The following is a 25,254-nucleotide window of genomic DNA, read 5'->3' on the forward strand; positions in this document are numbered from 1 at the left end:
ACAATAACAACTCTGGAGCTCAAAACCTCACATATAAGCTCATTCACATTTGACATGCACATCCTGCTTAATTTCACAATCACAATCATGATAGTATGCATTTGTTCACAAAGCTTGTGAATCACCTGTATAAGCATTTTAATGTGCACATCATCTCAACATCAATCAATCAATAAGCATCATCAAGCATTACTTATCACACAATCACAGTTAATAGCAAACCATCATAACAAACCAGGTTTTCAATAGAGTACATCAAACCCTAATCTAAAAACAAAAACAAATAAGTTCAGAAAACTTAAACCATAAAAGCATAATCATATGATAGCATTCATCAGTAAATGCTATCACTGCTCCTCATCAGTCCGAGCTCTCTGTATCTTCCTCTTCCTCTTCATCATCATCTTCATCAACTGCATCCTCCTCCTCAGCTTCATCTTCCTCCATATCTCTGGCTGAAGCTTCAGCTGCTCCAGCTCCTCCATATACTGGTTCTTCTGGCCAAGCTACCACATTATGGAATTCATCCATAGTCCACCTGTGTGCTGGAGGGGTATCATACATCCCCACTATCATCTCAGCCGTGGCCACCTGCCCTCTGTGGATGGACTGCAACTGAGCACCTATAAGAGACATATACATGTCCCTCATCTGGAATGGTTCTGCCTCATGAGTATCAGCAGAAGTCCTGCTCTGTGCTGGCCTTCTCTCTCTACGAGCCTGGCGTGGTGGCACTGGCTGGGCTGCCTCCTCTCCTCCACAATACTGTCTGTAATAGGCCTCATCTATAGCTTTTCTTGGCCTCTCAAATGGTGGAACAGAAGTGTCCACCCCAGCTAGCTTGCAAAGGTGAGTGATCAAAGAAGGATGTCCCAGTGGTGCTTTGTTGTTTGAGGTGTTAGCACACACACTAATCTCATCAGCTATCACCTGCCCAATATTAACATTCAAGTTTCTGATAACACAGTAGATGAATAGTGCCCTGCTGAGAGTAATATCTGACACATGTGAACATGGCTGAATGTTGGCATGAGAAAACGCCATCCAATACTTTGCAAGAGGAGTCAAATCTGTCCTCCTAATGTTAACCACTGAGCCAGATCTATTCCTTTGGAAGTGTCCTCCAGGTATACACAATACTCTCTCCACATCCTCATAATCAGCACCTTCCTCCATGCTAAGAGCAAACTGGCATTGTTCACCAGCCCACACAGTATCCAGAAAGTTATTTATGGAGTCAGGATCATACCTGATAGCATGGCCTCTAACATAGCCCAAATAATTCTCAGCTGGATAATCACCAATCTTCTTTGCATTGGTGTAAAATTCTTTCACCACAGCTATGTTGGCAGGTGATGGATAAGTGGCTAGCTTCCCCCAATCATTCCCTAACACTTGCTCTCCAAATTGAGGAGCAAAGTTAGGTATCATTCCAACCTTTCTCTCCATTAGAAGTCTCCTGTCCTGAACCACCCTAAAGTGCTTCTCATGTTTCCTAGAGAGGAACCTGCCATTATGGGGCTGCTCTGGTTCCTTTTCCTTTCTCTTGGTTGCCATGGTTTTCAATCTCTTTCCTGAAGAGGATGCCATTCCTGCATTCAAACATAAATCCAAAACCACAGAACATGATGTTAATCATTAGTAAACACAGAACACAACTCCTTTCGAAGCTAAACCACCGCTGAGGGCCAGAATTTCCCCTCAGCGCCACCAGTGGCACATTCCAACACGCAAAAATCAGAAAAAACCAAATCTGGCAGAGTGCCGCTCAGCGGTAATTTACCCCTCAGCGGTAACTCTGCAGATTTTTGAAAAATCAGTTTTAAAGCTTCCCTAACTCCACCCAAATGCAATTTTCAGTTTTCCAGTTCATAATCATGCAGTTTAATCGGTTCAAACATCAAATATATCATCAAATCATGCATAGAAATCAAAACCCCTAAATATTCATGCTTTGACAATCATATTCAAATTCAAGAACCCTAGAATGAACAAAATGCATTTTACTTACTTGGGTGGAGATACTAGATGCAATGAGAATGCCTTTAAACTAGAATGCTCTCTTCCAACCCCAAACTTTGATGGTACACTAGTGAAAAAGTGAATAGAAGAGAGATTTTCTTAAGAGGGAAGAGTGAAAAGATGTGGAAAACCTAGTAGAAGGTGTGTGGAAGTGTTTGTGCAGAGAGAAGTTTGGAAATAAACCCTAAAACGCAGCTTGGGGTATAAAAATACCCTAATGGGCTCGGGTCCCGCTAAGGGGAACTTAAGCCCCTCTGCGATAGTACCGCTCAGCGGTAATTGCCGCTCAGCGGCACTTTCGTGAAGTGCTCCCCTCCTTCTTTTCTTGACCTACGTGCCTTCCCTACATATCTCTCATAGGTTCCCTGCAATTCAATGTTAAAAATGCTTATGCAAATCCTAACTAAAAATAAACAAACAAAAACAATAAATCAACTGGGTTGCCTCCCAGGTAGCGCTTGTTTAACGTCCCGAGCCTGACCCAAAATCCACCAACACCCATCAGTAGGTGTTTCAATCTTACCAGCACCCATCAGTAGGTGCAAAATCTTCTCACCAACACCCATCAGTAGGTGTTACAAACTTAGTATCCTTCAGTAGATACTTAACCACCTAGCATCCTTCAGTAGATGCTAGATCAAACAAAATAATATCCAGAATAATATTCACAAATTATAAATTACAAAACCAAATCAAAAGTTTGTAAATCCACTGGGTTGCCTCCCAGCAAGCGCTTCTTTAACGTCACTAGCTTGACCCTGTTAAAGCTCACGTTCCATCTTCTTTATAGTTGACGTAGTCCTTCCACCAACCTTTCAACTGCTTCCTTTGGACTGTCTTAGATTCTCTAGAATATGGAGACTCTATCTCTATCATCTCCTTCTCTTTAAAGCCTTTAATAACCCACAACTTGTTCTTGAGTCTTACCGGTGTGCCAAGTTGGAGTCTTAATTTTTTCCAGTCTCTAGCAACTTCTTCTCCTTTTCCAATCTCTTCTACCTTGGGTGCCTGAAAATACAAACAATGGTTATCAGAAACCTTAAGATTTTTATTTTTACCTCTAGTTATGGGTGCATCTCGAAATGCAGCTTTATAACTGGCTTCTTCCTCCTTTGCTTGTATCTCATCTTTGAACACATCCACCACCACTTTCTCCTCTCTGTCTTGGAGAACCACTATACCTTCATTCACATCAATGATAGCCCTAGCCGTTTTCATAAACGGCCTTCCAAGTATGAAAGGTATTCTCTCAGTTTCCATCTTCATCACCACAAAGTCTGCCAAGAACTGAAGTTTGCCAACACAAACTACAATATCTTCTGCAATCCCACATGGCTCCTTTGAAGATCCATCAGCCATTACAAGATTAACCTTTACAGGTTTTATTTCAACATGGCCAATTTGCTCCAATAGAGAATAAGGCATCAAGTTAACACTTGAGCCTAAATCAAGGAGAGCTTTCTTTACCTTTTTCTTCCCTATAATGCAAGGAATAGAAAAACTGCCTGGATCTGCTGCTTTTGGTGGGAATGATTCTTTCTTAACAGTTATACACTTTTCTTCCTCATCCTCTTTACGTCTTCTTTTTGTAGAGGTTCCTTCATCTGATTTGGTGTAAACTGCTATTTTCTGTAGAATTTGTTCCCAAGGAGCTTCATTATCAACCATTTTGAATAAATCTGTGAAATTCATTGGTTTCTCCTGATTTGTTAGAAAAGGAAAATTATTTTCACTCTCTATTTCTCTTCTTTCTTCTGTTTCTTCTTCTTCTTCTTCCAACTCAATGATCTCTTCATTTACACTCTTGACCACTTTGCACTCTTCTCTGGGGTTAACCTCAGTATTAGCCCCAAAGTTTCTGTTGGGTCTTTCTTCCAATTGCTTGGTGATCTGACCCATCTGAATCTCCAGATTCTTTATAGCAGCTTCAGTGCTCTTTTGAGAAGATTCAGTTTTTTGGATGAATTGCTGAAGAGTTTCTTCCAACTTTGTTGATCTGTCATTAAGCATAGATAATTGTTGCCACAAAGTTGGTTGCTGCTGCTGCTTATTAAACTGATTAGCCTGCCCAGTTTGTCCTTGGCCAATGCTTGGATGTGGTTTCCAACCCTGATTATAATTCCCTTGACGGTATGGAAACTGATTAGCCATGAAGTTAACATCCTCCAAGGCCTCTACTGGAAAAGCACACTGGCCATTGATGTGATCACCTCCACACAGTTCGCACAACTGGGTTTGTACCTGTGCAGCAGATTTTAACTCTTTAGGTAGTGAAGCAAGAGTTTTGGTCAGAGTTTCCAGCTGTTGAGTTAGAATCTTATTCTGTGCTAGCAGAGCATCATGGGTTTGTAATTGAAGAACCCCTTTCTGTTGCATAGGGGCGCCTCTTTCATTGTGAAGCTCATTATCACTTGTAGCCATATTTTCAATAATTTCAGTTGCTTCCTCTGGAGTTTTCCATTTGATATTGCCTCCAGCTGAGGCATCCAGCATCATCTTGGTTTGTGAACCAAGCCCTCCAAGGAAAGTTAGGACTACTTCTTGATCTTCAAAGCCATGCGTGGGAGTTTTACGTAACAAGCTTTTATACCTATCCCATGCATGTCCAAGTGATTCTTCCATGCCCTGCTTGAATGAAGATATCTCTTGCTTTCCCTTAGTCACTTTAGATTGTGGGAAGTATTTATTCAAAAACTTTGCAACCACTGCTTCCCATTCTGTGAAACTTTCTTCTGGAAAAGAGTTCAACCAAAGCTTAGCATTGCCTCCCAATGAGAAAGGAAACAAGCTAAGTTTGATAGCTTCGTCTGGCACCCCATTGATCTTGACCGTGTTGCAGATCTCATTAAATGTTGTAAGGTGCTCATATGGGCTTTCATGTGATAACCCAGTAAATTGATTACTCTTTACCAGTTGAATTAATGCTGGTTTGACCTCCATGTTGGCTGCATTGACTCTAGGTCGAGCTATGCTATTGAAGTGCTGAGGTCCAGCAAGATTAGTGTAATCTGCAAGAGTTCTTCTAGCATTATTATTGTTCTCCATACTCCCTGTGCTGTGAACAGAACCTTGTGGTGATGATTGTAGGAGAGTTTCAGGAGAAGGGAAAAGTTCTCTGGACGTTCTGATTCTTCTCCTCCTTCTACTCTCGTCTAGTCCTTCAAGTAGTGGTTCTGTTGTTTTCTTACTTCTAGTTCGAATTGCCTTCTGCATACACAAGAAAACAAAACCCTAGAAAAGATTTGTTAGCACAAAAAGATATAGAAGAAAATAAAAATTGAAAAGATATAAGAAGATAAAAGATTTAGAAGATAGAATCAAATAAAATATAATAAAACCTAATCTAAAAAAAATAAAATCTAATCTAAAAAATAAAATAAAATAAAATCTAACCTAACCTAAAAGATAGAATAAAATCTAATAAAATAAAATCTAACCTAACCTAAAAGATAAAAATAAAATCTAATAAAATCTAACCTAAAAATAAAAAAAACAGAAAACAGAAAAACAGAAAACAGAAAAATAAAATAAAAATTCGAAAATAAAATAAAATCTAATCTAAAAAGATAAAAATCAAATCTAACCTAAAAGATAAAAATCAAATCTAAAAAAAAATAAAATCTAATAAAAACAGAAAAAATAAAAACAGAAATTCAAAATTAAAGTCAAAGGTAATCAATAATCACACAAATTAACCAGTTAAACCATGAATCCCCGGCAACGGCGCCAAAAACTTGATGGACAAATTTGTAAGCACCAAAATATGATGTCACAAACTTGTTTCACAATCGGCAAGTATGACCGAATCGTTCAAGTAATAAAACTTGGTAAGACCAAGTATCGTTCTTCCCAAAGGACTCACGGCCTAGTTTAGTTATGTGGTTTCTTGATTAACTAAGACTTACAAACGAAATATTCAAAGTTTAATATGCAAAGACAGAAAATAAACATGTATGCATGAACTGATCAATGGCAAAGACAAAAGATAAACACTTTCAATGGAATATATGAATGAATATGTTGTTGGGGGTCAATTTCATCTCATCCACTCTCATATATTTTAGGAATTCAACATTCAAATCATCATTGTTAATGCCACTCACTAATGTACCATTCTAGATGGCTTCTCCCTAATCAAATAGTTCATACAATTCCTAGCATTCCTAATGATTAGTTCATTACCGCAGGAGCTTAAGGCAACCAATATAATATTGTCAGTAAAATATTGGGAGAAATTCCCCGGATCTAGATTTCCCCGTACGTGTCCGTATCAACAAAACCAATAATCATGCATTAGAATGAGTTAAACAATGCAAGCATTGAGCAAAGAGGAAAAACCCTAACTAATGATGAAAAGAAAGCATATGTCTTAATTCAAAGATGTATTCAACAAATCCATATATGAGAGCTTCAAGAGATTACATTGATTCCCCAACAAACATACAAGGTTTAGTTCACCATATTCATGGTGAACCTAGATGAATAACAATGAAAGTATGAAAGAATAAACCCAATAAAGTGGAAGAGGTAGCCTGAGCATCCAAGATCCTCCTTCAAAGGGGTGAAAGAGAGAGTGTTTGCCTCGTTTCTGCCAAAGATACTAACTAAAGGACGTGCAAGCCCTTATATACTAATCTAGAGTTACAAAAGATTATAAAAGTCCAAGCCCAAAAAGTGCCGCTCAGCGCCATTTACCGCTCAGCGGTGGTTACGCGTCTTCTTTCTTCCCCTCAGCGGCCATTTGCCCCTCAGCGGTTCCAACGTCACTTCTTTAGTGCCGCTCAGCGGTAGTTTGCCGCTGAGCGGTGCCTTTCGACTTCTCCTTTTTGCACTCTTTCTTGTCTTTTCTAATGTCCTCTCTCTCATTCTTCACTTCTTTCACCAAATTCACCTCAAAACCTGCACAAAAACACTCAAATCAAGCATAAACCTGTCCAGCTCTCTTATTTCTGAAAATATAAACAAAATGCATGATTTCAAGCTAGTTTCTAAGTCTAAAGGTTGCTTTTAGTATCACTTTTAAGCATGAAAATAACAGTTTTTCAACTGTTATCAATCCTCATAATCAGCACCTTCCTCCATGCTAAGAGCAAACTGGCATTGCTCACCAGCCCACACAGTATCCAGAAAGTTATTTATGGAGTCAGAATCATTCCTGATAGCATGGCCTCTAACATAGCCCAAATAATTCTCAGCTGGATAATCACCAATCTTCTTTGCATTGGTGTAAAATTCTTTCACCACAGCTATGTTGGCAGGTGATGGATAAGTGGCTAGCTTTCCCCAGTCATTCCCTAACACTTGCTCTCCAAATTGAGGAGCAAAGTTAGGTATCATTCCAACCTTTCTCTCCATTAGAAGTCTCCTGTCCTGAACCACCCTAAAGTGCTTCTCATGTTTCCTAGAGAGGAACCTGCCATTATGGGGCTGCTCTGGTTCCTTTTCCTTCCTCTTGGTTGCCATGGTTTTCAATCTCTTTCCTGAAGAGGATGCCATTCCTGCATTCAAACACAAATCCAAAACCACAGAACATGATGTTAATCATAAGTAAACTCAGAACACAACTCCTTTCGAAGCTAAACCACCGCTGAGGGCCAGAATTTCCCCTCAGCGCCACCAGTGCCACATTCAAACACGCAACAAACCAGAAAAAACAAATCTGGCAGAGTGCCGCTCAGCGGTAAATGCCGCTCAGCGGTGATCTGCAGATTTTTGCAAATCTTGTTTTTAAACTGTCCTAACTCCACCCAAATGCAATTTTCAGTTTTCCAGTTCATAATCAAGCAGTTTAATCGGTTCAAACATCAAATATATCATCAAATCATGCATAGAAATCAAAACCCCTAAATATTCATGCTTTGACAATCACATTCAAATTCAAGAACCCTAGAATGAACAAAATGCATTTTACTTACTTGGGTGGAGATACTAGATGCAATGAGAATGCCTTCAAACTAGAATGCTCTCTTCCAACCCCAAACTTTGATGGCACACTAGTGAAAAAGTGAATAGAAGAGAGATTTTCTTAAGAGGGAAGAGTGAAAAGATGTGGAAAACCTAGGAGAAGGTGTGTGGAAGTGTTTGTGCAGAGAGAAGTCTGGAAATAAACCCTAAAACGCAGCTTGGGGTATAAAAATACCCTAATGGGCTCGGGTCCCGCTAAGGGGAACTTAAGCCCCTCTGCGATAGTACCGCTCAGCGGTAATTGCCGCTCAGCGGCACTTTCGTGAAGTGCTCCCCTCCTTCTTTTCTTGACCTACGTGCCTTCCCTACATGTCTCTCATAGGTTCCCTGCAATTCAATGTTAAAAATGCTTATGCAAATCCTAACTAAAAATAAACAAACAAAAACAATAAATCAACTGGGTTGCCTCCCAGGTAGCGCTTGTTTAACGTCACGAGCCTGACCCAAAATCCACCAACACCCATCAGTAGGTGTTTCAAACTTACCAGCACCCATCAGTAGGTGCAAAATCTTCTCACCAACACCCATCAGTAGGTGTTACAAACTTAGTATCCTTCAGTAGATACTTAACCACCTAGCATCCTTCAGTAGATGCTAGATCAAACAAAATAATATCCAGAATAATATTCACAAATTATAAATTACAAAACCAAATCAAAAGTTTGTAAATCCACTGGGTTGCCTCCCAGCAAGCGCTTCTTTAACGTCACTAGCTTGACCCTGTTAAAGCTCACGTTCCATCTTCTTTATAGTTGACGTAGTCCTTCCACCAACCTTTCAACTGCTTCCTTTGGACTGTCTTAGATTCTCCAGAATATGGAGACTCTATCTCTATCATCTCCTTCTCTTTAAAGCCTTTAATAACCCACAACTTGTTCTTGAGTCTTACAGGTGTGCCAAGTTGGAGTCTTAATTTTTTCCAGTCTCTAGGAACTTCTTCTCCTTTTCCAATCTCTTCTACCTTGGGTGCCTGAAAATACAAACAATGGTTATCAGAAACCTTAAGATTTTTATTTTTACCTCTCGTTATGGGTGCATCTCGAAATGCAGCTTTATAACTGGCTTCTTCCTCCTTTGCTTGTATCTCATCTTTGAACACATCCACCACCACTCTCTCCTCTCTGTCTTGGAGAACCACTATACCTTCATTCACATCAATGATAGCCCTGGCCGTTTTCATAAACGGTCTTCCAAGTATGATAGGTATCTTCTCGGTCTCCATCTTCATCACCACAAAGTCTGCCAAGAACTGAAGTTTGCCAACACAAACTATAATGTCCTCTACAATTCCACTTGACTCCTTTGAAGATCCATCGGCCATTACTATTCTAACCTTTGCAGGTTTCATTTTAACCTTGCCAATTTGCTCCAGTAAAGAATAAGGCATCAAGTTAACACTTGAACCTAAATCAAGGAGAGCTTTCTTTACCTCTTTCTTCCCTATAGAACAAGGGATAGAAAAACTGCCTGGATCAGATGCTTTAGGAGGGAATGGCTCTTTTTTAACAGCTATACACTTCTTTGCTTCCTCATCTCTACGTCTTTTCTTTGTAGAGATGTTCTCATCAGATTTTGTGTAAACTGTGATTTTCTGTAGAATCTGCTCCCAAGGTGCTTCATTATCCAACATATTAAATAATTCTGTGAAATCCATTTGTTTCTCCTGATTTATTGGAAAAGGAAAATTATTTTCTCTCTCTATTTCTCTTCTTTCTTCTGTTTCTTCTTCTTCTTCCAACTCAATGATCTCTTCATTTACACTCTTGACCACTTTGCACTCTTCTCTGGGGTTAACCTCAGTATTAGCCCCAAAGTTTCTGTTGGGTCTTTCTTCCAATTGCTTAGTAATCTGACCCATCTGAATCTCCAGATTCTTTATAGCAGCTTCAGTGCTCTTTTGAGAAGATTCAGTTTTTTGAATGAATTGCTGAAGAGTTTCTTCCAACTTTGTTGATCTGTCATTAAGCATAGATAATTGTTGCCACAAAGTTGGTTGCTGCTGCTGCTTATTAAACTGATTAGCCTGCCCAGTTTGTCCTTGGCCAATGCTTGGATGTGGTTTCCAACCCTGATTATAATTCCCTTGACGGTATGGAAACTGATTAGCCATGAAGTTAACATCCTCCAAGGCCTCTACTGGAAAAGCACACTGACCATTGATGTGATCACCTCCACACAGTTCGCACAACTGGGTTTGTACCTGTGCAGCAGATTTTAACTCTTTAGGTAGTGAAGCAAGAGTTTTGGTCAGAGTTTCCAGCTGTTGAGTTAGAATCTTATTCTGTGCTAGCAGAGCATCATGGGTTTGTAATTGAAGAACCCCTTTCTGTTGCATAGGGGCGCCTCTTTCATTGTGAAGCTCATTATCACTTGTAGCCATATTTTCAATAATTTCAGTTGCTTCCTCTGGAGTTTTCCATTTGATATTGCCTCCAGCTGAGGCATCCAACATCATCTTGGTTTGTGAACCAAGCCCTCCAAGGAAAGTTAGGACTACTTCTTGATCTTCAAAGCCATGCGTGGGAGTTTTACGTAACAAGCTTTTATACCTGTCCCATGCATGTCCCAGTGATTCCTCCATGCCCTGCTTGAATGAAGATATCTCTTGCTTTCCTTTAGTCACTTTAGATTGTGGAAAGTATTTATTCAAAAACTTTGCAACCACTGCTTCCCACTCCGTGAAACTTTCTTCTGGAAAAGAGTTCAACCAAAGCTTAGCATTGCCTCCCAATGAGAAAGGAAACAAGCTAAGTTTGATAGCTTCGTCTGGCACCCCATTGATCTTGACCGTGTTGCAGATCTCATTAAATGTTGTAAGGTGCTCATATGGGCTTTCATGTGATAACCCAGTAAATTGATTACTCTTTACCAGTTGAATTAATGCTGGTTTGACCTCCATGTTGGCTGCATTGACTCTAGGCCGAGCTATGCTATTGAAGTGCTGAGGTCCAGCAAGATTAGTGTAATCTGCAAGAGTTCTTCTAGCATTATTATTGTTCTCCATACTCCCTGTGCTGTGAACAGAACCTTGTGGTGATGATTGTAGGAGAGTTTCAGGAGAAGGGAAAAGTTCTCTGGACGTTCTGATTCTTCTCCTCCTTCTACTCTCGTCTAGTCCTTCAAGTAGTGGTTCTGTTGTTTTCTTACTTCTAGTTCGAATTGCCTTCTGCATGCACAAGAAAACAAAACCCTAGAAAAGATTTGTTAGCACAAAAAGATATAGAAGAAAATAAAGATTGAAAAGATATAAGAAGATAAAAGATTTAGAAGATAGAATCAAATAAAATATAATAAAACCTAATCTAAAAAAAATAAAATCTAATCTAAAAAGATAAAAATCTAATCTAACCTAAAAGATAAAAATAAAATCTAATAAAATCTAACCTAAAAATAAAAAACAGAAAACAGAAAAACAGAAAACAGAAAAATAAAATAAAAATTCGAAAATAAAATAAAATCTAACCTAAAAGATAAAATCAAATCTAAAAAAAATAAAATCTAATAAAAACAGAAAAAATAAAAACAGAAATTCAAAATTAAAGTCAAAGGTAATCAATAATCACACAAATTAACCAGTTAAACCATGAATCCCCGGCAACGGCGCCAAAAACTTGATGGACAAATTTGTAAGCACCAAAATATGATGTCACAAACTTGTTTCACAATCGGCAAGTATGACCGAATCGTTCAAGTAATAAAACTTGGTAAGACCAAGTATCGTTCTTCCCAAAGGACTCACGGCCTAGTTTAGTTATGTGATTTCTTGATTAGCTAAGACTTAAGAAAACAATGATTGAAATTTTAATATGCAAGACGAAAATAAACATGTATGCATGAATTGATCAATGGCAAAGACATAAGATAAACACTTTCAATGGATTAAATGAATGAATATGTTGTTGGGGGTCAATTTCATCTCATCCACTCTCATATATTTTAGGAATTCCTCTTTCAAATCATCATTGTTAATGCCACTCTCTAATGTACCATTCTAGATGGCTTCTCCCTAATCAAATAGTTCATACAATTCCTAGCATTCCTAATGATTAGTTCATGAGTGCAGGAGCTTAAGGCAACCAATATAATGTTGTCAGTAAAATATTGGGAGAAATTCCCCGGATCTAGATTTCCCCGTACGTGTCCGTATCAACAAAACCAATAATCATGCATTAGAATGAGTTAAACAATGCAAGCATTGAGCAAAGAGGAAAAACCCTAACTAATGATGAAAAGAAAGCATATGTCTTAATTCAAAGATGTATTCAACAAATCCATATATGAGAGCTTCAAGAGATTACATTGATTCCCCAACAAACATACAAGGTTTAGTTCACCATATTCATGGTGAACCTAGATGAATAACAATGAAAGTATGAAAGAATAAACCCAATAAAGTGGAAGAGGTAGCCTGAGCATCCAAGATCCTCCTTCAAAGGGGTGAAAGAGAGAGTGTTTGCCTCGTTTCTGCCAAAGATACTAACTAAAGGACGTGCAAGCCCTTAAATACTAATCTAGAGTTACAAAAGATTATAAAAGCCCAAGTCCAAAAAGTGCCGCTCAGCGCCATTTACCGCTCAGCGGTGGTTACGCGTCTTCTTTCTTCCCCTCAGCGGCCATTTGCCCCTCAGCGGTTCCAACGCCACCTCTTGAGTGCCGCTCAGCGGTAGTTTGCCGCTCAGCGGTGCCTTCGACTTCTCTTTTTGCACTCTTTCTTGTCTTTTCTAATGTCCTCTCTCTCATTCTTCACTTCTTTCACCAAATTCACCTCAAAACCTGCACAAAAACACTCAAATCAAGCATAAACCTGTCCAGCTCTCTTATTTCTGAAAATATAAACAAAATGCATGATTTCAAGCTAGTTTCTAAGTCTAAAGGTTGCTTTTAGTATCACTTTTAAGCATGAAAATAACAGTTTTTCAACTGTTATCAGCGGCACTCTGGAAGTCACGTAAGGTCCGCTGAGGGGCAAAATGGCCGCTGAGGGGAGAAAACAAGTCACGCACTCACCGCTGAGCGGTATTTTACCGCTGAGCGGCACTTTAATGGGCTTGGACTTGACTTTTTGTAATTTACGAATGATATATAAGCTTTAGGGTTTCCTAGGGTTAGGCATCTTTGGCTGGAACGAAGCAAACACTCTCTCTTCCACCCCTTTGAAGGAGGATCTTGGATGCTGAGGCTTCCTCTTCACCTTTTTAGGGTTTATTCTTTCATTCTTTCATTGTAATTCATCTAGGTTCACCATGAATATGGTGAACTAAACTCTGTATGTTTGTTGGGGAATCAATGTAATCTTGTGAAACTCTCATATATGGAATCTGTTTTTACATCTTTTAATTAAGACTTATGCTTTCTTTTCATCATTAGTTAGGGTTTTTCCTCTTTGCTTAATGCTTGCATTGTTTAACTCATTCGATGCATGATTAATGGTTTTGTCGATACGGGCACGTACGGGGAAGTCTAGATCCGGGGAATTTCTCCCAATATGATATTGGTTGTCGTTAAGCTCCTGCACTTATGAACTTATCATTAGGAATGCTAGGAATTGTATGAACTCGTGATTAGGGAGAAGCCTTCTAGAAAGTTACTTTAGAGAGTGACATTAACAATGATGATTTGAATGTTGAATTCTTAAAATATATGAGAGTGGATAAGATGAAATTGAACCCCAACAACATATTCATATCTATATTTCATTGAAAGTGTTTATCCTTTGATTTTTGCCATTGATCAAAATTCATGCATACATGTTTATTTTCTGTCTTGCATTTTAAACCCCGAATATTTCGTTTGTAAGTCTTAGTTAATCAAGAAACCACATAACTAAACTAGACCGTGAGTCCTTTGGGAAGAACGATACTTGGTCTTACCAAGTTTTATTACTTGAACGATTCGGTCATACTTGCCGATTGAAAACAAGTTTGTGACATCATAATTTGGTGTTCATAAATTTGTCCATCAAGTTTTTGGCGCCGCTGCCGGGGACTCTGGTTTAACTGGTTAATTTGTGTGATTATTGATTATCTTTGACTTATTTTTTTTTATTTTTAATTTAAATTTTGAATTTTTTTATTTTATTTTATTTTTCTGTTTATATTTTTCAGTTTGTGTTTTATTTGATTTTATTTGATTTTATTTTATTTTTTTTTGTTTTGTTTTCTGTTTTTCTGTTTTCTGTTTTTATTTTCTGTTTTTTTTATTTATTTTTTTTCGGTTTTTATTTGATTTTATTTTATTTGATTAGATTAGATTTTATTTTATTTTATTTTATTTTCTGTTTGTATTTTATTTTATTTTATTTTATTTTTCTGTTTTTATTTCCTATCTTCTTATCTTTTCAATTATATCCTTTGATTTTTATTTTATTTTATTTTTTTTTCTCTATCTTTTTGTGCTAACAATTGTTTTTAGGGTTTTGTGCCTAATGTCTGCAGAATGCAATTTGGTCAAGAATTTAACTATATGGGCACTCAATTCCACCAAAGTAATCTCAACCGCTGGTGGGAACCTCACTCAAGCATGGATCAAAGCCAATTTTGGCAAGCTGCTGGACAATTTGAGAACCAACCACAACAACAATGGCAGCAACAACCCTTTTTATCAGGAAGTTTGGATAGGTTGGAGGACACCCTTCAACGATTTTTGAAAAATTCCGACTCTACTCAGAAAAGCATTGAAGAATCATGTAAAAGAATGGAGATGCAACTTCGTTACATCAATCAGAGATTGAATGATGAGGTTAATACTGAAGTTAACCTTAAGGAGGAAGGGCAAGTCATTATCACTGAAAGTGACAAGATTCTTGATGAGGAAAAATTAAGGGTAGAGAGAAAAGAGAAAGAAGAGTTGAGTGAGAAAGATAAAGATGAAGAAAAAGAAAAAGAAGTGGTTGAGAGAGAAGAGAGAAAGAAAATTTGTGTGAAAATAAAGAAGTTGAGGAGAAAAAGAAAAGGGAAGAAAAAAATAAAAGAAAAGAAAAAGAGAAAATTTAGGGAGAGAAAAAGGAAGAAAAAGAAGATGAGAGGAAAGAAGAAGAAATCATATGAAAAATCACATCCTCATCTAAAGAAGAATCATAGGAAGGAAAAGAAATTTAAGTGCTTTATGGAAATCTTCAAGAAATTGGAGATTAAAGTTCCTATGATTGAGACACTGCAACAGGTTCCTGGTTTGATCAAATTTCTGAAGAAGTTCAGTAGAAAGAAGAAAAAGAAGAAGGAACTTGAGCTTTATTGGGTCAAGCTAATGACGTTAAAAGAGCGCTTGCTGGGAGGCAACCCAGTGAATTTAAAAACTTTTGATTTGGTTTTGTAATTTTTAATTTGTGAACATTATTTTTGTATTTATTTTGTTGGATATAGCATCTACTGAAGGATGCTAGGTGGTTAAGTATCTACTGAAGGATACAATGGCTATAACACCTACTGATGAGTGTTGGTAAGAAAATTTTGCACCTACTGGAGGGTGTTGGTGGATTTTGGGTCAGGCTCGTGACGTTAAACAAGCGCTACCTGGGAGGCAACCCAGTTGATTGAATATTTTTGTTGATTTGTTTTAGTTAGGGTTTGCATAAGCATTTTGAACATTGAATTGCAGGGAGCCAGTGAGGGGCATGTCTAGGAGGCACGTAGGTTAAGAAAAGAAGGAGAAGAACACATCACGAAAGTGCCGCTGAGCGGTACTTTACCGCTGAGCGGTACTCTCGCAGATTGGGTTTTAGTTCCCCTTAGCGGGACCCGAGCCCATTAGGGTATTTTTATACCCCAAGCTGCGGTTTAGGTTTTCTATCCAGGCTCTTCTCTGCACAAACACTTCCACATACCTTTTCCAAGGTTCTCTACATTTTTCCTTTCATTCCTCTTTAGAAAATTTCTCTTCCACTCACTTGCTCACTAGTGTTCCATCATAGTTTGGGGTTGGAAGAGAGCATTCTATCTTGGAAGCATTCTCATTGCATCTAGTATCTCCACCCAAGTAAGTAAAATGCATTTTGTTCATTCTAGGGTTTTTTATTTTGAATATGATTGTCAAAGCATGAAGATTTAGGGGTTTTGATTTCTTTGCATGATTTGATGATATATTTGATGTTTGAACCGATTAAACTGCATGATTATGAATTGGAAAACTGAAAATTGCATTTGGGTGGAGTTAGGAAAGCTTTAAAACAGGTTTTTCAAAAATCTGCAGAGTTACCGCTGAGGGGTAAACTGCCGCTGAGCGGCACTCTGCCAGGTTTGATTTTTTCTGGTTTTTTGTGATATGGAATGTGGTACTGGTGGCGCTGAGGGGGAATTCTGGCCCTCAGCGGTGGTTTAGCTTCGAAAGGAGTTGTGTTCTTTGTTTTACTAATGATTAACATCATGTTCTGTGGTTTTGTATTTGTGTTTTGAATGTAGGAATGGCATCATCTTCAGGAAAAAGATTGAAAACCATGGCAACCAAGAGAAAGGAAAAGGAACCAGATCAACTCCACTCTAGCAGGTTCCTCTCTAGGAAACATGAGAAGCACTTTAAAGTGGTTCAGGACAGGAGACTTCTGATGGAGAGAAAGGTTGGAATGATACCTAACCTTGCTCCTCAATTTGGAGAGCAAGTTTTAGGGAATGACTGGGGAAAGCTAGCCACTTATCCTGCACCTGCCAACATAGCTGTGGTTAAGGAATTTTACACCAATGCAAAGAAGATTGGTGATTATCCAGCTGAGAATTATTTGGGCTATGTCAGAGGCCATGCTATCAGATATGATCCTGATTCAATTAATAACTTTCTGGACACTGTATGGGCTGGTGAGCAGTGCCAGTTTGCTCTTTGCATGGAGGAAGGTGCTGATTATGAGGATGTGGAGAGAGTACTGTGTATATGATAACAGTTGAAAAATTGTTATTTTCATGCTTAAAGTTGATACTAAAAGCAACCTTTAGACTTAGAAACTAGCTTGAAATCATGCCTTTTGTGTATATTTTCAGAAATAAGAGAGCTGGACAGGTTTATGCTTGATTTAAGTGTTTTTGTGCAGGTTTTGAGGTGAATTTGGTGAAATAAGTGAAGAATAAGAGAGAGGACATTAGAAAAGACAAGAAAGAGTGCAAAAAGGAGAAGTCGAAGGCACCGCTCAGCGGCAAACTACCGCTGAGCGGCACTCAAGAGGTGGCGTTGGAACCGCTGAGGGGCAAATGGCCGCTGAGGGGAAGAAAGAAGACGCGTAACCACCGCTGAGCGGTAAATGGCGCTGAGCGGCACTTTTTGGGCTTGGGCTTTTGTAATCTTTTGTAACTCTAGATTAGTATATAAGGGCTTGCACGTCCTTTAGTTAGAGATCTTTGGCAGAAACGAGGCAAACACTCTCTCTTTCACCCCTTTGAAGGAGGATCTTGGATGCTCAGGCTACCTCTTCACCTTTATTGGGTTTATTCTTTCATACTTTCATTGTAATTCATCTAGGTTCACCATGAATATGGTGAACTAAACCTTGTATGTTTGTTGGGGAATCAAAGTAATCTCTTGAAGCTCTCATATATGGATTTGTTGAGTACATCTTTGAATTAAGACATATGCTTTCTTTCATGATTAGTTAGGGTTTTTCCTCTTTGCTCAATGCTTGCATTGTTTAACTCATTCTAATGCATGATTATTGGTTTTGTTGATACGGACACGTACGGGGAAATCTAGATCCGGGGAATTTCTCCCAATATTATACTGACAATATTATATTGGTTGCCTTTAAGCTCCTGCACTCATGAACTAATCATTAGGAATGCTAGGAATTGTATGAACTATTTGATTAGGGAGAAGCCATCTAGAATGGTACATTAGAGAGTGGCATTAACAATGATGATTTGAATGTTGAATTCCTAAAATATATGAGAGTGGATGAGATGAAATTGACCCCCAACAACATATTCATTCATATATTTCCTTGAAAGTGTTTATCTTTTGTCTTTGCCATTGATCAAAATTCATGCATACATGTTTATTTTCTGTCTTGCATTTTAAACTCAAATATTTCGTTTGTAAGTCTTAGTTAATCAAGAAACCACATAACTAAACTAGGCCGTGAGTCCTTTGGGAAGAACGATACTTGGTCTTACCAAGTTTTATTACTTGAACGACTCGGTCATACTTGCCGATTGTGAAACAAGTTTGTGACATCATATTTTGGTGCTTACAAATTTGTCCATCAAGTTTTTGGCGCCGTTGCCGGGGACTCGTGGTTTAACTGGTTAATTTGTGTGATTATTGATTATCTTTGACTTATTTTTTTATTTTTAATTTAAATTTCGAATTTTTTTAATTTTATTTTATTTTTCTGTTTATATTTTTCAGTTTGTATTTTATTTGATTTGATTTTATTTTTTCTGTTTTCTGTTTTTATTTTCTGTTTTTTATTTTTCGGTTTTTATTTGATTTTATTTTATTTGATTAGATTATATTTTATTTTATTTTATTTTATTTTCTGTTTGTATTTTATTTTATTTTATTTTATTTTATGTTTTTATTTTTCTGTTTTTATTTCCTATCTTCTTATCTTTTCAATTATATCCTTTGATTTTTTTTTCTTTTCTCTATCTTTTTGTGCTAACAATTGTTTTTAGGGTTTTGTGCCTAATGTCTGCAGAATGCAATTTGGTCAAGAGTTTAACTATAGGGGCACTCAATTCTACCAAAGTAATCTCAACCAATGGTGGGAACCTCACTCAAGCATGGATCAAAGCCAATTTTGGCAAGCTGCTGGACAATTTGAGAACCAACCACAACAACAATGGCAGCAACAACCCTTTCTATCAGGAAGTTTGGATAGGTTGGAGGACACCCTTCAACGATTTTTGAAAAATTCCGACTCTACTCAGAAAAGCATTGAAGAATCATGTAAAAGAATGGAGATGCAACTTCGTCACATTAGTCAGATATTGAATGATGATGTTAATACTGAAGTTAACCTTAAGGAGGAAGGGCAAGTCATTATCACTGAAAGTGACAAGATTCTTGATGAGGAAAAATTAGAGGGAGATGAGGAAAGGGTAGAGAGAAAAGAGAAAGAAGAGTTGAGTGAGAAAGATAAAGATGAAGAAAAAGAAAAAGAATTGGTTGAGAGAGAAGAGAGAAAGAAAATTTGTGTGAAGATAAAGAAGTTGAGGAGAAAAAGAGAAAGGAAGAAAAAAATAAAAGAAGAGAAAAAGAGAAAATTTAGGGAGAGAAAAAGGAAGAAAAAGAAGATGAGAGGAAAGAAGAAGAAATCACATGAAAAATCACATCCTCATTTAAAGAAGAATCATAGGAAGGAAAAGAAATTTAAGTGCTTCATGGAAATCTTCAAGAAATTGGAGATTAAAGTTCCTATGATTGAGACACTGCAACAGGTTCCTGGTTTGATCAAATTTCTGAAGAAGTTCAGTAGGAAGAAGAAGAAAAAGAAGAAGGAACTTGAGCTTTACTGGGTCAAGCTAATGACGTTAAAGAAGCGCTTGCTGGGAGGCAACCCAGTGGATTTACAAACTTTTGATTTGATTTTGTAATTTATAATTTGTGAACATTATTCTGGACATTATTTTGTTGGATCTAGCATCTACTGAAGGATGCTAGGTGATTAAGTATCTACTGAAGGATACTAAGTTTGTAACACCTACTGATGGGTGTTGGTGAGAAGATTTTGCACCTACTGATGGGTGCTGGTAAGTTTGAAACACCTACTGATGGGTGTTGGTGGATTTTGGGTCAGGCTCGTGACGTTAAACAAGCGCTACCTGGGAGGCAACCCAGTTGATTGATTGTTTTCTGTTTGTCTATTTTAGTTAGGGTTTGCATAAGCATTTTTAACATTGAATTGCAGGGAACCTATGAGGGGTATGCTAGGAAGGCACGTAGGTCAAGAAAAGAAGGAGAAGGGCACATCACGAAAGTGCCGCTGAGCGGCATTTACCGCTGAGCGGTACTAACGCAGATGGGCTTAAGTTCCCCTTAGCGGAACCCGAGCCCATTGGGGTATTTTTAAACCCTAAGCTGCGCGTTTTTACACTCTTTCAAGTTCTTCTCTGCATAAACACTTCCACACCTCTTCTCCTAGGTTTTCCACATCTTTTTACTCTTCCCTCTTAAGAAAATTTCTCTTCCACTCACTTGCTCACTAGTTTTCCATCTAAGTTTGGGGTTGGGAGAGAGCATCATTGAAGGGGCTGATTTCTTCATTATGATTTACTAATGCTTAACAATGTATCTTTTGGTTTTGTGAATTATGTTTGATGCAGGGATGGCCTCCTCATCGGGCAAAAAGAATCAAGACTATAAGATCCAAGAAGAAGGAGGATACAGAGGACAGCTCAGATTGAGGAGGAGTTGAGATAGCATTTACTGATGAATGCTATCATAACTAGAGCAGGACTTATGCTTTGTTTGGTTTAAGTTTTCTGAACTTATTTGTTTTTGTTTTTAGATTAGGGTTTGATGTACTCTATTGAACACCTGGTTTGTTATGATGGTTTGCTATTAACTGTGATTGTGTGATAAGTAATGCTTGATGATGCTTATTGATTGATTGATGTTGAGATGATGTGCACATTAAAATGCTTATACAGGTGATTCACAAGCTTTGTGAACAAATGCATAATATCATGATTGTGATTGTGAAATTAAACATGATGTGTATGTCAAATGTGAATGAGCTTATATGTGAGGTTTTGAGCTCCAGAGTTGTTATTGTTGAATGCTGTTACTTTGAAAGCATGAATGACTTTGCCCAGGTTTTCTATGATTGAATCAATTGCTTGTTTTGCATCATATGATCAAAGGCCGTGTTTTTGAAACCCTTTTTATTGGCCAAATTCATAAAGTTAGCCTTCTAAAAGAGAACACGTTGTGTTCTATCCTTTGAACCCTTAGCCTTAAATATACACTGAACACCCTTGATTGAAAATCTTTACCTTGAGTTAAGTAGAAGATCTTGTGTGGTATTGTTAAATGTTCAAGTTTGGGGTTATTGGGGAAACATGAAAAAGGAAAAAGCATTGAGCTAAGAGCTAAAAAGTAAGAATATGCAAAGAAAAGAAAAGAAAAAGAAGCAAAGCTCAATGCAAATGCAAAAGCAAAGGCAAAAGAAAGTTGGGAATGAATAAGAAGATTGTGTTGTTATTCTCTTAACTCAAGGATTTTGTGATCCAGAAAAACCAATTTTCTTGTTAGCCCAGCCACATTATAAGCCATTGAAAAGTCCTTGTGATGATGCATGCTTGTGAATGTATTTGATTGTGGTTAAATGAAAGGCAAAGTTGATTCAGGTGACATTGTGATAGTGGAGTGAATGAGTGAAACACTTTACCTCTTATACACTTGTGTGTTGAGTGAAACACTTTACCTAGTGAGGAAATATTCCATAAGCACATGAACATCCATGCTTAATTGATTGATCATTCATGAAAAATAGCATTTGTTGGAATTTAAATGACTTTGTGAACACTAAAGCATGTGCACATCTTGATTGAACTCTTGGTCTTAAGTTTGAGTGAAATTATTACTTATCTTGAAAAGAGGATTTTGAATGAGTAAACCATCATATGAATTGGTTGGAGATGGAGTTACATTTTATTTGCTTGAGGACAAGCAAAGTTCTAAGTTTGGGGTTGTGATAACAGTTGAAAAACTGTTATTTTCATGCTTAAAGTTGATACTAAAAGCAACCTTTAGACTTAGAAACTAGCTTGAAATCATGCCTTTTGTGTATATTTTCAGAAATAAGAGAGCTGGACAGGTTTATGCTTGATTTAAGTGTTTTTGTGCAGGTTTTGAGGTGAATTTGGTGAAATAAGTGAAGAATAAGAGAGAGGACATTAGAAAAGACAAGAAAGAGTGCAAAAAGGAGAAGTCGAAGGCACCGCTCAGCGGCAAACTACCGCTGAGCGGCACTCAAGAGGTGGCGTTGGAACCGCTGAGGGGCAAATGGCCGCTGAGGGGAAGAAAGAAGACGCGTAACCACCGCTGAGCGGTAAATGGCGCTGAGCGGCACTTTTTGGGCTTGGGCTTTTGTAATCTTTTGTAACTCTAGATTAGTATATAAGGGCTTGCACGTCCTTTAGTTAGAGATCTTTGGCAGAAACGAGGCAAACACTCTCTCTTTCACCCCTTTGAAGGAGGATCTTGGATGCTCAGGCTACCTCTTCACCTTTATTGGGTTTATTCTTTCATACTTTCATTGTAATTCATCTAGGTTCACCATGAATATGGTGAACTAAACCTTGTATGTTTGTTGGGGAATCAAAGTAATCTCTTGAAGCTCTCATATATGGATTTGTTGAGTACATCTTTGAATTAAGACATATGCTTTCTTTCATCATTAGTTAGGGTTTTTCCTCTTTGCTCAATGCTTGCATTGTTTAACTCATTCTAATGCATGATTATTGGTTTTGTTGATACGGACACGTACGGGGAAATCTAGATCCGGGGAATTTCTCCCAATATTATACTGACAATATTATATTGGTTGCCTTTAAGCTCCTGCACTCATGAACTAATCATTAGGAATGCTAGGAATTGTATGAACTATTTGATTAGGGAGAAGCCATCTAGAATGGTACATTAGAGAGTGGCATTAACAATGATGATTTGAATGTTGAATTCCTAAAATATATGAGAGTGGATGAGATGAAATTGACCCCCAACAACATATTCATTCATATATTTCCTTGAAAGTGTTTATCTTTTGTCTTTGCCATTGATCAAAATTCATGCATACATGTTTATTTTCTGTCTTGCATTTTAAACTCAAATATTTCGTTTGTAAGTCTTAGTTAATCAAGAAACCACATAACTAAACTAGGCCGTGAGTCCTTTGGGAAGAACGATACTTGGTCTTACCAAGTTTTATTACTTGAACGACTCGGTCATACTTGCCGATTGTGAAACAAGTTTGTGACATCATATTTTGGTGCTTACAAATTTGTCCATCAGTATACCTGGAGGACACTTCCAAAGGAATCGATCTGGCTCAGTGGTTAACATTAGGAGGACAGATTTGACTCCTCTTGCAAAGTATTGGATGGCGTTTTCTCATGCCAACATTCAGCCATGTTCACATGTGTCAGATATTACTCTCAGCAGGGCATTCTTCATCTACTGTGCTATCAGAAACTTGAATGTTAATATTGGGCAGGTGATAGCTGATGAGATTAGTGTGTGCGCCAATACTTCAAACAACAAAGCACCACTGGGACATCCTTCTTTGATCACGCACCTTTGCAAGATAGCTGGGGTGGACACTTCTGCTCCACCATTTGAGAGGCCAAGAAAAGCTATTGATGAGGCCTATTATAGACAGTACTGTGGAGGTGATGATGCAGCTCAGCCAGTTCCACCACGCCGGGCTCGTAGAGAGAGAGGGCCAGCACAGAGCCAGACATCTGCTGATACACATGAAGCAGAACCATTCCAGATGAGGGACATGTACATGTCTCTTATAGGTGCTCAGTTGCAGTCCATTCACAGAGGGCAGGTGGCCACTGCTGAGATGATTGTGGGGATGTATGATACACCTCCAGCCCACAGGTGGACTATGGATGAATTCCATAATGTGGTAGCTTGGCCAGAGGAGCCAATGCATGGAGGAGGAGCTGGAGCAGCTGAAGCTTGGGCTAGAGAGATGGAAGAAGATGAAGCTGATGATGATGATGCATTTGAAGATGATGAAGATGAAGAGGAAGAGGAAGATACAGAGGACAGCTCAGACTGATGAGGAGCTGAGATAGCATTTACTGATAAATGCTATCATATGATTATGCTTTTGTGGTTTAAGTTTTCTGAACTTATTTGTTTTTGTTTTTAGATTAGGGTTTGATGTACTCTATTTGAAACCTGGTTTCTTGTGATGGTTTGCTATTAACTGTGATTGTGTGATAAGTAATGCTGAATGATGCTTATGATTAATTGATGTTGAGATGATGTGCACATTAAAATGCTTATACAGATGATTCACAAGCTTTGTGAACAAATGCATGATATCATGATTGTGATTGTGAAATTAAGTAGGATGTGTATGTCAGATGTGAATGAGCTTATATGTGAGATTTTGAGCTCCAGAGTTGTTATTGTTGAATGCTATTACTTTGAAAGCATGAATGGTTTTGCCCAGGTTTTCTATGATTGAATCAATTGCTTGTTTTGCATCACATGATCAAGGCCATTTGTTGAAAACCTTTTTATTGGCCAAATTCATAAAATTAGCTCACTAAAAGAGAACACTGTGTGTTCTATCCTTTGAACCCTTAGCCTTGAATATACACTGAAAACCCTTGATTGAAAATCTTTACCTTGAGTTAAGTAGAAGATCTTGTGTGGTATTGTTAAATGTTCAAGTTTGGGGTTGTTGGGAAAACATGAAAAGCATTGAGCTAAGAGCTAAAAAGTAAGAATATGCAAAGAAAAAGAAAAGAAAAGAAAAAGAAGCAAAGCTCAATGCAAAGGCAAAAGAAAGTTGGGAATGAATAAGATGATTGTGTTGTATGATTCTCTTAACTCAAGGATTTTGTGATCCAGAAAAACCAATTTTCTTGTTAGCCCAGCCACATTATAAGCCATAGAAAAGTCCTTGTGATGATGCATGCTTGTGAATGTTTTTGATTGTGGTAAAATGAAAGGCAAATTTGATTCATGTGACATTGTGATAGTAGAGTGAATGAGTGATCATCTCTTATACACTTGAGTGTGAGTGAAACACTTGACTTAGTGAGGAAATATTACATGAACACATGAACATCCATGCTTAATTGATTGATCATTCATGAGAATAGCATTTGTTGGAATTTAAATGACTTTGTGAACACTAAAACATGTGCACATCTTGATTAAACTCTTGGTCATAAGTTTGAGTGAAGTTGTTACTTATCTTGAAAAAGAGGATTTTTGAATGAGTGAACCATCATATGAATTGGTTGAAGATTGAGTTACATCTTATTTGCTTGAGGACAAGCAAAGTTTTAAGTTTGGGGTTGTGATAACAGTTGAAAAACTGTTATTTTTATGATTAAAATTGACACTAAAAGCAACTTTTACACTTAGAAACTAGCTTGAAATCATGCTTTTCTTTATATTTTTGGAAATAAGAGAGCTGGACAGGTTTATGCTTGATTTCAGTGTTTTTGTGCAGGTTTTAAGGTGAATTTGGTGAAAGAAGTGAAGAAGGAGAGAGTTGAAATCAGAAAAGACAACAAAAAGTGCAAAAAGGAGAAGCCGAAGTCACCGCTCAGCGGCAGTTTACCGCTGAGCGGCACTCTGGAAGTCACGTAAGGT

The sequence above is a fragment of the Vigna umbellata genome, chromosome 2, assembly GCF_029865625.1.
Source record: "Vigna umbellata cultivar VRB3 chromosome 2, Vumbellata_1.0, whole genome shotgun sequence".
NCBI lineage: Eukaryota > Viridiplantae > Streptophyta > Magnoliopsida > Fabales > Fabaceae > Vigna > Vigna umbellata.